Below are 17,309 nucleotides of genomic sequence, written 5' to 3' on the forward strand. Positions count from 1 at the left end.
TTGCATTTTAGAGCAAAATTTAGTAGAGAAAAAGTTAGTTTATAGCAAAAAAATTAGTTTAGAGCAAAAGATGTTAAGTAGTAGATGTTAGAGCAAAAATTAGTTTAGAGCAAAAAGTTTGGTTTACAACAAAAGTTAGTTAGGGCAGTAGGGTTTAATTAGGGTTTTTGATTTCATAGATGTTTTTTAAAAGAAAAAAATGAAGAAAATGTTGTAGCAGTACTACTTGTAGTATATAGTGATACTAGTAGATGTTAATTAGGTTAGGCCAGTAGTGGTACTAGTAGATGTTAATTAGATGTTTCTTAGTTAGGGCAGTATGGTTTTGCTAGGTTAATTAGGTTAGTAGTGCTGCTAGTAGTAGTGGTATAGTAGGTTAATTAGGTGAAGTTAAATGAATAACCTAAATGAATGAAATTAGTAGTTAACTGATTTTTTTCCTTTCATCATTATAGAGCACTAAAGTTAATTGAATTTTGTCCTATTAGTAGTTAAATGAATTTTCTTCTACACTTAGTTTTTGAATTAGCTTGTGAAATTTGGACATGTGGTTGCTCGTGTATATTTGGACATGTGTTGCGGTGTCGAAGATGGATATTTGAACATTGTTTCCAGGGAATGAAGCCGAGTGGCCTATGTTTTGCTGGAATGTTGATTCATTTCCGTTCCAGCAAATTTCAGGTGCTCGATTTGTCCAATTTTTAGCAAAGGTCATGCCGAAATTTTCCGTGAATTTCGGCATGACTTGTGCTACAAACTAGGACATATCGACTGCCCGCGATTTGCCTCACCGGGAAGGAGTCCATGTTCCTGCAAAGCATAGGCCTTTTTTATTTCATTATTCATTTTATTAGGTATAGAATTAATTGCCTAGATTTAATCGTAGGAAACATGGCTAGCAACAATGAAGGACAGGGTTCTGGTGACTGCAACAACGTCTACCTGGCGGCAGACAAATTTTTGAGGGAAGCCGACGATCTAGAGTTGATTTTGCTGGGTCCACCTGTCACATTGGAGATTGAGACCGACATCGAGACCGGCACTGAGACTGAGACCGGCATCGAGACCGGCGCTCAGAATGAGACCAGCGCTGAGACTAGCGGAGTCGGTATAGAACCGAAAGCAAAGAGGCAACGGCTTCCTAACAAGCTCAGGACTACTAGACTGGTGGTCACGGAGGTGGACAACGGCAATTTTGAGCCAAACGCACCCGAGGAAGCGCGCGCGTGCTACGGCAATCAAATAGGCTGCATCATACGGACAAACGCCACCATCAACGATGAGAAACTACAGAAGATAGATAATATGAGGCCCTCACTCCGAAAGAAGCTGCACCAGATATTCTTGTTCCCGGGCCGGAATGAAAAGGATTATAAAGATCCAGATAAGGACCCGGCAATGAAGAAGATAAACAAACATGCCATGACCAAGTTTAGCGACGCGTTAGCCGCCTGGAAGGCAAGGGTGAAATATCGGATCGTCAAAAAAAAGGAACCCTACTCCGAGATTGTAAAGGATAATTCGACAATCACGGCAGAGCACTTTGAAATATTTAAGGCGGCTTGCGAGGCCGAAGCTGCCAAAGAAAAGTCGAAGTACATGAAGGGGCTTCAATAGAGGAACATTGGGTGCCAGCACCTCGGAAGCCGTGGTTACGGCGGGAAGAGGTCCATATGGGCCAAGCAGGACGTGGAAGCTGCGAGTCTGGGCATTCCATACCCCTTGGAGGAGTTCACCGTCCCGCAGGATCATGACGTCCTCAGGGCCCGGCACCATTGGAACCCAGTGAAGAAGATTTTCGAGATGAACGCGGTCACGACGGAGTTCATGAGACTGCTGGTAATTTTAGTTTCTGATTAATTCGACTGCACATTAGTCATATTTGTAAACGATCCTTGTGCCTTTTGCAGAGAGAGCAGCACAGGATTGCGGCCGAAAGCGACTCGCCGTCTGAGGCGTTGGCGAGGCCCAAGTGGGACACTCCATTCAATCGGGCGTTGAACATATTGAAATGACTCCAGATGGAGACTCGACCGTCGTACGGACGCGTGCACGGTGTCGGAGAAGGCGCCACGTGGAAGAAGTACTACCGTGAGACCACGGAGCAGAGAAAGGAAAGATGGAGGTTAGCTGAAGAAAACCTTGACAAGAAGGTTGAGATTGCGGTTGAGAAGAAATCATCTGAGACAGTCACAACAGCGGTAGCTGCCGCAAAACAGGTACTTGTAGATATGTCTACTTCCTAGGCTTCGACCATTTTCAATTGGAGCAGGCAAAATCCAGAAAAAAATTCATCGGACTTTCCCCTTGCTGACTTCTTGGGGAGCAGCTCGACTAGCGTTGCACCAGCACCTGCTCCTGCAACGGCTCCTACACCGGCTCCCGCACCGGCTCCCGCACCGGCTCCGGCACCGGCTCCGGCATCGGACGTGCTTGACGGTGCTTCATCTTTGGCTGAGCTCGACGCCCTCACGGTATCTGTCACACTGGACCCCTTCAATAAATGTATAATCTCATGTTTTCATTGCCTTTCGGATGTCTCACGTCGTAGACTTTTCTTTGCAGGCTGACGAAACCCCGTGCACCATATTGTACACCACCGGCGACCAGAAGGTGGACGTGGGGAAGGCGACGATAATGGAGCCGAAGGAACCATTGTTCCACAGCCGGCCGATCCCCCCGGACGTCTTCAAGGTTTTCGGGGCCGGTGTCAAACCGGGCCACGAGAATTTGGCTCTTCTTGTACTAGTGGGGGATGACGACGAGACCCCGCGGTGGCTTGGTGATTGTTGCAATGGGTGGGTCCTATTGTGGCCAAAGAGTCTGCTTCGTCTGGAGGCGGCCGGGAGCACACCCACGAGCATGCAGTTAGGTATGAACAGCAACACCTTACCTACCCAATTAGCATCGGCTGTCGTGCTGGGTGATAGCGGAGGGGGTGAGGAAAAGGCTCCATTATTCGATGGTGACGTCGCCATAGATGAGGATGAGGATGACGATGGCACTCAACAGTATGTCAATACTGGCGCCTACTTAGGGTTTGAGCATCATGAGTCGGTGCCTAAATTGCCGTCTCCGGAGGCTGAACGTATTATGGATGACCTTCCGATAGTAAAGAAGTCTAGGAAGAGACCGAGGAAAGGCAAAAAAGGCTGATTCTATGATCCAGCCGCCTCAGCAGCCTCGGGTTCAAGACCGTATAGATATCCCCGGTGCGGATAAATGGCATATCCTCGGTCAACCAATCCTACTTGCAGCAGCGCTAGGGGACAGATTCGGCGATCTAAGGAGACTTCATGACGATGTGCTGCAGATAGAGAAAGGCCTCATCGCCTTGAAAGATCCAGGATACCCACTCTACGTGGTTAACGTTCCGTGGCAATTGTCGTTCGTCGACACATTCCCCGCGGAGAAGTTCTTCCTTCGAGTCGATTACATATTCGACATGTTTCACGTGAAGAAGCTGGATTTTACGTTTGTCCGCCTTTATGCCTTGCATATGAACTACATCATCGGGGTTGAGCAGATGCCTCATATCTGTGCCGCTGACCCGTACTTCATGCACGAGGGCTTCTTGGGAGTCTGCGCAAAGCACCGTGAATACGCGAGGGAATACATCGTCAATTTCATGCTTGTCAATAAGGACAAGGAGGCGATTCTCGTGCCTTATCATCCCCTGTAAGTCATCCGCGCGGATATCCTTCCTTCAATTTCAATCATTCATTTGCACGGTGGAGGCTAATTAATTTGAGGTGTACTTATTTTGCGCAGCGGCGGGCGTGCCGTCCTCATCATCCTCTACCCTCGATACTCCCACGCTCTTTACTTGGACTCATCGAAGAACATTAACAAAAAGGATTACACCCACATCAAGGATGTTCTCGACAGTGCTATGTTTTACTACGACGCACGGGGTGGAGAGGTCAAGGACAAGAAGAGAAGGGACAGCAGGCCCACCTTCAGCCATAAGACCGACTTCTGCTGCATCCAGCAACCGAGTGATTCTCTTAATGATGGATTCTATGTCCTACACCACATGCTGGAGTACAGACGGGATCACCAGAACCTATGCATGTCACCTACATACGGCGATGCCCATATTCTGCAATGGGCAAAGAACGTAGGAGATATCGAGGATCACCGACTTCGAGCTGAGTTCTATCACATCCAGCGCGAACTTGCCCAAATCATCATGAAGGAGGTCGTCGGAAAAACAGGGATATTCTACGAAGAAGGACAAATGTCGCGGGAAGATGTCCGAACACGAGTAGCCGCTCAGCGTCTTGACCTGAAGCCTTTCACTAGGCTCGGGGACTATCTCCCTGACTTGGATGGATGGCACTACATGTTGGAGGGATTATCGATATATGACAATGTGTCCGTTTAGTCCATGCTTTCTGTATAAAGAAACTTTGAGTTATGTGATGTCTACTACGCAACCTTCTTCTTGTAGACGCTGTTGGGCCTCCATGTGCAGAGGTTTGTAGGACAGTAGCAAATTTCCCTCAAGTGGATGACCTAAGGTTTATCAATCCGTGGGAGGCGTAGGATGAAGATGGTCTCTCTCAAACAAGTGCAATATGGATGGTAGATATAGGTTTTTGTAATCTGAAAATATAAAAACATCAAGGTAACAAGTGGTAAAAGTTAGCGTAAACGGTATTGCAATGCTAGGAAACAAGGCCTAGGGTTCATACTTTCACTAGTGCAAGTTCTCTCAACAATAATAACATAATTGGATCGTATAACTATCCCTCAACATGAAACAAAGAGTCACTCCAAAGTCACTAATAGCGGAGAACAAACGAAGAGATTATGGTAGGGTACGAAACCACCTCAAAGTTATTCTTTCCAATCAATCTGTTGGGCTATTCCTATAAGTGTCACAAACAGCCCTAGAGTTCGTACTAGAATAACACCTTAAGACACAAATCAACCAAAACCCTAATGTCACCTAGATACTCCAATGTCACCTCAAGTATCCGTGGGTATGATTATACGATATGCATCACACAATCTCAGATTCATCTATTCAACCAACACATAGAACCTCAAAGAGTGCCCCAAAGTTTCTACCGGAGAATCAAGACGAAAACGTGTGCCAACCCCTATGCATAAGTGATACGTCTCCGTCATATCTACTTTTGCAAACACTTTTGCCCTTGTTTTGGACTCTAACTTGCATGATTTGAGTGAAACTAACCCGGACTGGCGCTGTTTTTAGCAGACTTTCCATGGTGTTATTTATGTGCAGAAACAAAACTTCTCGGAATGACATGAAACTCCACGGAACAACTTTTCATAAATAATAAATAATCCTCGCCAAAGATGAAGACCAGGGGGCCCACACCCTGTCCACGAGGGTGGAGGGCGCCCCCCTAGGGCACGCACCCCTACCTCGTGGGATCCCTAGAGCTCCTCCAACGCCAACTCCAACTCTATATATTTGCTTTCGGGGAGAAAAAAATCAAGGAGAAGAAATCATCGCGTTTTACGATACGGAGTCGCCGCCAAGCCCTAAAACCTCTCGGGAGGGCTGATCTGGAGTCCGTTCGGGGCTCCGGAGAGGGGGATTCGTCTCCGTCGTCATCATCAACCATCCTCCATCACCAATTTCATGATTGAGGGAGTCCTAGATTAGGCGGTATCCGTATAGCCGGACTATACCTTTGGCCGGACTCCTGGACTATGAAGATACAAGATTGAAGACTTCATCCCATGTCCGGATGGGACTTTCCTTGGCGTGGAAGGAAAGCTTGGTGATACGGATATGTAGATCCCCTACCATTGTAACTGACTCTGTGTAACCCTAGCCCTCTCCGGTGTCTATATGAACCGGAGGGTTTTAGTCCGTAGGACAGAACAACAATCATACCATAGGCTAGCTTCTAGGGTTTAGCCTCTCTGATCTCGTGGTAGATCTACTCTTGTACTACCCATATCATCAATATTAATCAAGCAGGAGTAGGGTTTTACCTCCATCCAGAGGGCCCGAACCTGGGTAAAAACATCGTGCCCCTTGTCTCCTGTTACCATCCGCCTAGACGCACAGTTCGGGACCCCCTACCCGAGATCCGCTGGTTTTGACACCGACATTGGTGCTTTCATTGAGAGTTCCTTTGTGTCGTCACTTTTAGGCCCGATGGCTCCTCCGATCATCAACAATGACGCTATCCAGGGTGAGACTTTTCTCCCCGGACAGATCTTCGTATTCGGCGGCTTCGCACTTCGGGCCAATTCGCTTGGCCATCTGGAGCCGATCGAAAGCTACGCCCCTGGCCATCAGGTCAGATTTGGAAGTCTGAACTACACGGCTGACATCCGCGGGGACTTGATCTTCAACAGATTCGAGCCACAGCCGAGCGTGCCGCACTGTCACGAGGGGTGAGGGAGTCCTGGATTAGGGGGTGGCCGGATAGCCGGACTATACCTTCGGCCGGACTCTTGGACTATGAAAATACAAGATTGAAGACTTCGTCCCGTGTCCGGATGGGACTTTCCTTGGCATGGAAGGCAAGCTTGGCGATACGAATATGTAGATCTCCTACCATTGTAACCGACTCTGTGTAACCCTAGCCCTCTCCGGTGTCTATATAAACCGGAGGGTTTTAGTCCGTAGGAAAAACAACAATCGTACCATAGGCTAGCTTCTAGGGTTTAGCCTCTCTGATCTCATGGTAGATCTGCTCTTGTACTACCCATATCATCAATATTAATCAAGCAGGAGTAGGGTTTTACCTCCATCGAGAGGGCCCGAACCTGGGTAAAAACATCGTGTCCCTTGTCTCCTGTTACCATCCGCCTAGACGCACAGTTCGGGACCCCCTACCCGAGATCCGCTGGTTTTGACACCGACATTGGTGCTTTCATTGAGAGTTCCTCTGTGTCATCATCTTTAGGCCCGATGGCTCCTCTGATCATCAACAGTGATGCGGTCCAGGGTGATACTTTTCTCCCCGGACAGCTCTTCGTATTCGGCAACCTTGCACTGCGGGCCAATTCGCTTGGCCATCTGGAGCAGATTGAAAGCTACGCCCTGGCCATCAGGTCAGATTTGGAAGTTTAAACTACACGGCGGACGACCGCGGAGACTTGATCTTCGACGGATCTGAGCCGCAGCAGAGCGTGCCGCACTATCTCGATGGGCATGATTTAGCTCTGCCGCCGAACAGTGCCTTGGAGGCCGCACCCGTATCCGCTCCGACCCTTAGCTCGGAGCCGGTCGCGCCGATCGAGGACGGGTGGCTAGACCCCACCTCAGGGGCTGCGATCTCAACGGCTATTGAGCCGAACATCAGCCTTATCCTTTGCGAAACCCGTGACTCCAAGGTGCCGGACTCCGAGCCCTCCGCGCCCCTGCCAATCGAATCTGATTGGGCGCCGATCATGGAATTCACCACCGCGGATATCTTTCAGCACTCGCCCTTTGGCGACATTCTGAATTCACTCAGGTCTCTCTCTTTGTCAGGAGAGTCCTGGCCGGACTATGACCGGCAGGATTGGGATGCGGACGACAAAGAAATTCGATGCGCACCCACCACCCACTTCGTAGCCACTATCGATAATTTAAACGACGTGCTCGACTTCGACTCCGAAGACATCGACGGTATGGACGACGATGTAGGAGACCAACATGAACCAACGCCTATAGGGCACTGGACAGCCACCCCATCTCATGATGTATACATGGTGGGCACACCTAAAGGAAGCGACGACGAGGAACACAGGGATGCAACGAGGGATCGTTCACTCGAAAAGCAATCAAAGCGGCGACGTAAGCGCCACTCCAAGCCCCGCCTCGACAGAGACAGCAGCCATACAGACCCAGCCACAAAGCAGGACGAGCCAGCGGACGATGAACATGCCTTCGAGCAACCGTCCGAACAGGGCAACTTGGATAAACAAACCGAACAACCCGTCCCTGGCGAAAACAATAGTCCGGATGACCTTATGCCGGATAAGCTCATGGAGCAGAAGAACCTACACAAAAGGCTCGTCGCCACTGCACGTAGCCTGAAAAAGCAGAAGCGGAAGCTCAAAACTGCGGAAGATGCACTCAGAATCAAATGGAGCAAAGTACTCAACACCGCAGACAAATACGGCGGCAGTCGCCGCACAAAAAGCTACCCGAAGCGAAAGCTACTGCCTGAATTTGACGAGGAGGCCTTAGAGCCCCCGCTATCAAAAAATAAGAAAGCCACCCAGTCGGATAGACAAACCCATGGCTAGCATAGAGCGGCAAGCGGTGCCGCACACAAGCCGGCATGCGATCCACTCAAGGATTCGAATCAAAAAGATGGCCCAGCCAGATCTATCTATGGGCCAAGAAAGCAAGCTCTAGTAAGCAATGCAACACAACAAATATCCGAACATCACGGCACACCCAAATATAGGGGTGCCGCATACCCCCTATGTTTCACCGATGAGGTGCTGGACCATGAATTTCCAGCGGGATTCAAGCCCGTAAACATAGAGGTGTACGACGGAACAACAGACCCTGGAGTCTGGATCGAGGATTATATCCTCCACATACACATGGCCAGAGGAGATGACCTCCACGCCATAAAATACTTACCCCTCAAGCTCAAGGGGCCAGCCCGGCATTGGCTTAAAGGCCCTCCCAAAAACACCATTGGAAGTTGGGAAGAGCTTGAGGATGCTTTTCGGGCAAATTTTCAAGGGACCTATGTCCGCCCTTCGGATGCAGACGATCTAAGTCATATAACTCAACAGCCTGGAGAGTCAGCCCGAAAATTCTGGAACAGATTTCTTACTAAAAAGAATCAGATAGTCGACTGTCCGGACGCCGAAGCCTTAGCAGCTTTCAAACATAGTGTTCGAGACGAATGGCTCGCCAGACACCTCGGCCAAGAAAAGCCAAGAACAATGGCCGCATTAACAAGCCTCATGACTCGCTTTTGCGCGAGAGAGGATAGCTGGTTGGCAAGATGCAGCACCAGCGATCCAAATACATCCGAAGTCAGGGATGGCAATGGGAAACCATGACGCAGCAAGGACCAGCGCCGGAATAAGGGAAACAACCCAAAGAGCACGGCAGTTAACGCCGGATTCAAAAGCTCGCGGCAGAATCAGAAAAAGCCGCCCCTCAAGGATAACAGGGACGAGCTATCCAACCTAAACAAAATCTTGGGCAAGATATGTCAAATACACAGTACTCTAGGGAAGCCTGCAAACCATACCCACAGAGATTGTTGGGTCTTCAAGCAATCCGGCAAACTCAACGCCGAACACAAGGGGCTCGACACACCAAGTGAGGACGATGACAAACTCCAGAAGCAGAGCACCAGGAAACAAAAGAATTTCCCACAAGAAGTCAAAACATTAAACTTACTTCACGTGATGAAAAGAGTGGCGCCTATAGAGATACGCTCCATACGGCCTATCCGAAAGGAGTCTCGCTGCTGGCTGTTAAAACCGATCACCTTTAACCATCAGGATTACTCTACAAGTATCCGGAAAGCAGGCTGGACTGCCTTGATATTATATCCAATAATCGACGGAATCCACTTTACACATGTCCTGATGGACGGCGGCAGTGGTTTAAACCTCCTATATCAGGACACAATCCGCAACATGGGGGTAGACCGAACAAAAATTTGCCATAGCAACACTTCCTTTCAAGGAGTAACGCCAGGCCCGGATGCCCACTGCATGAGCTCTCTCCGGCTAGAAGTTATGTTCGGCTCCCCCGACAACTTCCATCGCGAAAAGCTAACCTTCCATATCGCCCCATTTTCAAGCAGCTATCAAGCACTACTGGGACGCGAAGCTTTTGCCCGCTTTAACGCAGTACCGCATTATACATCTCTTACGCTTAAGATGCCCGGTCCACGAGGCATCATCTCATTAAAGGGAAAACATTGAGTGCGCCTCCTGCGCGGAAGATTGTGCGCCTGCCTTGACATCCCCACACTAAAACGGCTTCACCAGCCAAAGGACCTAAACAGGTCGTTAAGACCACGGGCACGGCTAGACGAGTCCGGCATAAACATACAATTGATAAAGGCTTAACAGCCGTATACCCCTGTACTAGGGGCTCCGTGCATATAAAACAAGAGACAATAAAGCTCAATTTTACCCATTTCGAATTGTACTTTGTTTATTTAGTATAACTTATGTTTGGCACGATCTTTTCTCAAACTAAGTTCCTCTCTTTTACAGATGAACACCGTGCTACGCCCGTCCAGGATACGGCACAACGGAGACACAGACGCAGACGTGCAGCAGGGACCCGTTCCAAGGATTCTTTTTAGATTAAGACCCTGCGTAAACCTTTTTTACTGTCTCTTGTTGATATACATCCCCTGGTTCCTTGGTATAACCAAGGAGGAGGCTGGCGTTTTGGCATGTGGCCACGTCAGAATTTTGCGCGTACCTGGACACAAGGGGCTTACTACCAAGGGCGTTGTTCAGCCCGTTCTCATAAAGACCGAATACCTTAGGGAGTGTTCGGCGTCGCGAGTTTGGCCTTATATGCATCAGCTCCGAATCATGTCTTTGGTCAAATGTTGGGTTTGCCCGGCTCCTGTGTTTTGCTGCCTTACGTTCTGCTCCATCAGCTAAGGCGGCACCAGGAGAACTACTGCGATTGTGCCCCGGTTCGGCCAGGCGAGCACCTCAGTAGAGAAAGCCAAAAACTGACTGTCATGATATAGCGTGAGACTGGTCAACCACTCGATGACCTACCGGAATCTTTAGGATTCCTCCGCATTAACGAAGGGCCATTTCTCGGCCAGGCACATACACGCCCGAGTCCGGGCGAGCGCAGGGGCCACCAGGGGCTATATAGTAGCCTCACTGTCAAACTCCTATGGCTAAGTCAAAGTGATAAAGCATCATAGTCCGATTGCCTAATTCGCTGCACTATCACCTCCTTTGTAGGACCAAGACATTGGATCAAGTGTGAAAATGCGCCTTCTGTGAACACCCCCGCATTATTTGCATGGGGGCTGAAGCCGACAACTGCCATCTTTCAGATTATATATACATATATCTTAAACGGCCGCATAGGAGGTATTATAATACTTGCAGGCACAAGCATAAAAAGCTTCTACAATTTATCAAAACATCATTTTACAATGATACATGTTATTCGAACATAATATCCTTCGAGCACTGCGTCTCTATTAAACGAGCGCCTTGCAGAACTTCCTGAAAATAGTTCTCGGCAGGTACTCGGCATCCGTCCGAGTCTTGGGATGCAACAACGGTGGTCTCCATCTCCGCCCAGTATGTCTTGACACGGGCAAGAGCCATCCGCGCACCCTCTATGCACGCTGACCTCTTCATGGCATTGATATGCGGCACCGCACCAAGGAACTGCTGCACCAAGTTGAAATAACTTTTTGGCTCTGGCCTCTCCGGCCACAGATGACTCATGACATACTTCATGGCGAGTCCGGAAAACCTATTTAGCTCGGCCCATTCGGCCAAGCGATCGGCTAATGACAGTGGACGCTTTGGATTGTGGAACTGCGACCAGAAGAGCTTTTCCACTTCGCGATCTTCTTGATCTCGGAAGTGTTCGGCCGCATCTGCGGCACTCGCTGCCAAATCCAGATAGGTGTCCGCCGTACTCCACATCCGGTCTAACGGAGCATGTTTAGGATCACAGAACTTCCTCCGCAGCATAAAGGGCTTTCCAGCCACGATATCTCCGGCCTGACGTAGCTCCTCCTTCATAGCTCTCATCGCAGAGCGAGCATCCTTGGCATCTGCAACGGCCTTCTCCAGGTCTGTCTGTTCCGCCCGATCTTCTTTTTCAAGAAGCTTGCAACGGTCAGCAGCGCTCTTCAGCTTCACGACCATCTCGGCCACTTCCTTTTTGCTTCGGCAGTGAGCAGCCCGTTCGGCTTTCAGCTCTTCAATTGCCTTTCCGGCAGCCGCATCACTTTTCCTGGCTTGCTCCTTGGCTCGGCAAGTTCCGCCCGAAGATTCTCCATGCCAGCGGCACCATCTACATCAAGCGCACACGTTGTAAGATACTGGCATCAAGCTCCTCTTACCAAGTGCCGCCGGAGAAATTACATACCTTGTGCCTCGTCAAGCCGCTTGTTGACAAGCGCGATGTCGGCATCTGCCACGTCAAGTTGCCGCTTTAGCTCGGCAAATTCATCAGTCCGGCTGGCCACCGGAAACTTTGCCACCTACGTATGAAGGCGGCACATTAGACCTGGGATTATGTCCTCTCTGTGCCGTCACTTTTTACAACACACAGAGTCTTAGGGGCTACTATCTACACAGGGCGCATCTTATTTATGCGCAACTGTCAAAAAGGGTACATTATTTCGCGTACCTCAAAACCTGTCAGTAAACTCCTGACAGCCTCGTGCAACCCGCTCTCCGCGGATGAAATCCTCTCAGTCGTCGTACCCATCAATGCACGGTGCTCCTCTGAGATAGAGGCTCGCCCTAGCAGATCCTTCAGCTCCTCCGACCGTGCACCGGACGGAGCCGGACTCGTCCGATGGACCTTTTCGAAGGCCGGACGTGGAGGGCTTTGGGGGGCCACATGACCACCTTCCGGCCCTACCGGATTTGGAGAAACCCTCCGCGATGATACCTCAGGGTCGCCCGCCTCGCAAGGCGATACGGCAGGGGGAGGCGTTCTTCTCTCCATCATCTCCGGAAGAAGATCCCCCGAAGACAAGCTCTGCTGAGAAGGGCTGAGGTCCGAGCTACAAGGTAAATTTTCGGTTACTTTTCTCAGATATAAAGCAAGGATTCCACTCATTTCTTAAAAAGAAAACTCCTCTCTACTTATGGCTCGGTGGAGGGCTGATCCCCTTGAGGGCATAACTCGGCCGAAGTATCCCCCGGCGTAGGACCCTCTGACGAAGATTTCTTCCCCTGCTTTGAGGCCATGGTCTCCGGGTCTCCAGAGGCGGTCCTCTTCTTCCTCTGAGGAGAGGAATTTTCGATTCCTCCCTTCCGAACAGCCTCCTTCGAGGAGGCCGTAGCTTCCTTGTCCCCTCCCTCGCTTTCCTCCGAAGGCACAACCGCCAACATCCTGACTAGCACGGGATCCGGCGTGGTCTCGGGGAGGGGGGCCAGACACCTGATTAGCTTTGCTTTCGCTATCCACTCCTGTTTAACGGACAACTCTTTCAAGGGCAATTTTATGATAAATATACGGATAGCGAGTCCGGGCACAAGGCTACTTACTTGAGTATCCGGGCGATTGCAGCTCAGACCTGCGTCCTCGGTCAAGTCCGGACACATTGCTTGTGATCCGAAGAACAATTTGTACATCTCCATGGGCGTCGCACCCATAAAATGTTGGAGAGCTCATGGTCCCTCCGGATTGAACTCCCACAGGTGAAGGGGGCGATGTTTGCCGGGCAGGGTTCAACGGATCAACATGACATGCGTCACCACGACCAGGCTGATGTCTCTTTCTAAGAGATCCCGGATGCGGCCCTGTAAAAAGGGCACGTCCTTGGACGGCCCCAAGTCCAGTCCTTTATTGACCCCTGGCGCTAGCTGTGGTGGGGGACCCGAGCGAAAGGCAGGTGGCGCCACCCACTTGGTGCCCCTGGGAGCGGTGATATAAAACCACTCTCGTTGCCATAAGCTGGACTCCTCTTGAAAAGAGCCCTCGGGCCATGGAGCATCAGCATTCTTGCTTATAACAACGCCTCCGCACTCCGCGTGTCGTCCCTCGACCATCTTCGGCTCTACTTTTAAGGTCTTGAGCCATAGTCCGAAGTGAGGAGTAATACGGAGGAAGGCTTCACACACGACGATGAATGAGGAAATATGGAGGATAGACTCTGGAGCTAAGTCATGAAATTCCATCCCATAATAAAGCATGAGCCCCCTCACGAAGGGATCCGTCGGGAAGCCTAGCCCCGAAGGAAATGAGACACGAACACCACGCTCTCACCGAGCTTGGGAGGGGGAATGACCTGCCCGTGAGCAGGCAGCCTATGCGAGATTTCGCCGGTCAAGAACCTCGCCTCTCTCAGCTTTAGCACGTCCTCCTCTGTGACGGAGGAAGGCATCCATCGACCTCGAAGGTCAGAACCGGACATTGTCGAAGGTCCGAAGCGCCTGAAATTTGGAGCCTTGGGTGTTGGAACTCGAGGCGAAGGGCGAACTCGTTTGAGATAAAAGAAAGGAGTAAGGCCTTTGTCAGGACCCCTATCCTAAGTCACACCGATCTAGCATGTAACACATCATATCACTTTGCGGCCTCACGCACGGTATTCCCACGGGTGCCACCTTACCTGGCCCGGGACCGTTTGCGCCTTTTGGCTCACGTATATGATAGTGTCGCTAGCATCCATATGACAAAGAACCCGGGCCAACATGGCTAGTCGTGAACCCAAAGCGGCACTAACCCATAGGGACAGGCATACATGAATCAACCTCGAGCATGTCGGTCAACAACGTGTGAATCCGGGTTGTAGCACCGGGCTAACAGGACTCCAGTAACCCGGGCTGTAGTAGGCTAGGCAGGACTCCGGATGTCACCGCGTGACATTTCCCCGAAGGGACAGACACAGGAACGAAGTGAAACACATGCCGGCCAGTCAAGTGTCCTGAGCAGTAGTGCTGGGCTAGCAGGACTCCGGTGAACCGGGCTGCAGCGGACTACTATGGCTCAAGGAAGCACTAGACTACATTTCCCCATAAGAGAGGCTGCCGAGGATAAACAACTAGATTGTCGGATCCCACACATACCAAGCATTTCAATCATACACACAATATGCTCGATATGTGTAAATACAACATGGCATCACAACAAGACTCTACGACTCAAGTATTTATTCATTATGCTCTGAGGAGCGAGATATTACAAACATGGGTCTCATGACTCAACATTCAGAGCATACAAGTCAAAGAACATGCGGAAGCTTAACATGTCTGAGTACAGACATGTACAAATGAAAAAGGCTGAGAAGCCTGACTATCTACCAGACCCTGCCGAGGGCACAGATCGTAGCTGAGATATCAAGCTAAACGTCTAAGTCCACACGGAACTACTAGCAAGACTGACGTCTCTCTGCAAAACATAAAATAGGCAAACGTGAGTACAAATGTACCCAGCAAGACTTACATCAGAACTATCTACATATGCATTGGTATCAATAAAGGGGGTGGTGGAGTTTAACTGCAGCAAGCCAGCTTTGACTCAGTGGCTAACCTAAACTACGACTGCAAGTAACTCTTTTGAGGTGGCGCACACGAGTCCACATATTCACCATACCAATACACCACTATGGATCCGCTCCCGTCTTCCTACGAGAACGCCATCCATAGCACTCACGCTTATCTTGCGCATTTTAGAGTATCCACTTTCACTTGTCTATGAACTGATATAGGCAACCCAGAAGTCCTTTTCCGCGGACACGGCTATTCGAATTGATGATGTTAACCCTGCAGGGGTGTACTGCTTCACACATGCTCTCGCCACTTACCACCATGTACACATCGTGTATCTCGGCAACCTTCAAGCGGAAGCCTGGCGAGGGAGTCGGCCACGACCTGACTAACCACACAAGTCTCTAGTCCAGGTTTATCGCCTACTCGGGTTCCATCCGCAAGCAGATCCGGCCGGGGTGTCGCTCACGGCCCCAAACGATGTGAGCAGGGTTCCCAAGCCCACCAACCGGGTGCCACTTGGTACACCGTGCCACTGTGCCTAGTCTGTCCCAAGCCCACCTGTACCGGGTGCCACTCGGTAGACTACTAACACTACCTACAAACACCAGAAACTAGTTGCAACTCCTGGACAGAGATCAAGTTGATTAATAAGTCGAGAGAGCTTGGAGCGCCCGGAGCCCAATGTGTGGTAGTAACTGTTCATGGATCACAAACACAGAAATCAGTTCCTGAGGACGGTTTCGATGAGACAACCCACCATGTACTCCTACATGGCCTCTCACCGCTACCTTTACCAAATTGTGTTCACACACTTAGCTCTCAACAGTAGGACATGTTCACCACATTCCAATTCATCCCCGATGAATTAGACCTGACTCAACTCTAAGCAGTAGCAGGCACGACAAACAAGCATGAATGAGTAGGCACATCAGGGCTCAAACAACTCCTACTCATGCTAGTGGGTTTCATCTATTTACTGTGGCAATGACAGGTCATGCAGAGGAAAGGGGTTCAACTACCGCAACATGTAACAGTTGAATCGTTGTTGTCCTAATGCAGTAAAAGAGAGCAGGAGCGAGAGAGTGGGATTGTATCGGAATGAACAAGGGGGTTTTGCTTGCCAGGCACTTCTGAAGATAATAATAGCTCTTCATCGGTGTCATTGATCTCACCGTCGGAACATGCCTACCGAGAAGGGACAAGCACTGGCAATAGAGAAAGAACACAATCAATGCAATGCAACAATATGATGCATGATCATGACATGGCAATATGCTTGTGTTTGAGCTAATGCAACTAGAAACCAGATTAAATGAAGTTGGTTTGAACCCAAGTTTCAAAACCAAACTCCACATGTGGATATTCAAATGTCATTTATTTGGTTTGCCTTAAACAGTAGTCATAAGTTGTTCTAACATGCATGAAAATGCCATAATCAGATTCTTTGGATTCTTCTGATCATTTTTCATATATAACTTAATTCCATTGGAGTTATAGATTATTTTCTATGAATTTTTGAAGTTAGTATCGATTTCTTGAATTTCCTGGTTATTTCAAATTAGAATAAATCCAGAAAACAGTTTACTGCGTCAGCATGACATCATGCTAACGTCCTCGGGTCAACGGGCGGCCCAGGACAAGCTGACCAGTGGGTCCGACGTGTCAGCGACTAACCTAACTAACTGGGTTAATTTGCGTTTTAACTTAAGCTAACCTAGGTTAATTAGGCGGGCTGGTCCCGCATGTCAGTGACCCAGGGGAAGGTCAAACCCCCGATCAAAAAGGGTCAACCCCACCGGCGGCTTGACGCCGGCGACAGGAAACGCGGTGGAGTGTTGCAGGGTTGCTTCTCCGGCGGCTAAACGTGTGGCGGAGGGAACCAGGAGGGATCCCTGGTTCGCCCGCATCAGGGGGGTGGTCGCGGTGGGTGTGGGTGTCACCGGAAGCAGGCCGGCGACGTGGTTTGGCGGCGGCAGCGGCTCGGGTGCGGCAGCAGGCAGGGCTAGAGCTCGAGCGCGAGGGCGGGAAACAGGGGAGAAAGAATGCGGGGCTCATGGTGATTGCAGAGGCGTCGACGATGAGGTCGGGGAGGCCCTCACAGCGACGAAATCGACGGCGGCATCCGGCAGTCGAAGGTGGAAGACGGTCACGAGCCCGGCATTGTGGCGCCTCCCTGCTTG

Source organism: Triticum dicoccoides, chromosome 3A (assembly GCF_002162155.2).
Source record: "Triticum dicoccoides isolate Atlit2015 ecotype Zavitan chromosome 3A, WEW_v2.0, whole genome shotgun sequence".
In the NCBI taxonomy this organism is placed as follows: domain Eukaryota; kingdom Viridiplantae; phylum Streptophyta; class Magnoliopsida; order Poales; family Poaceae; genus Triticum; species Triticum dicoccoides.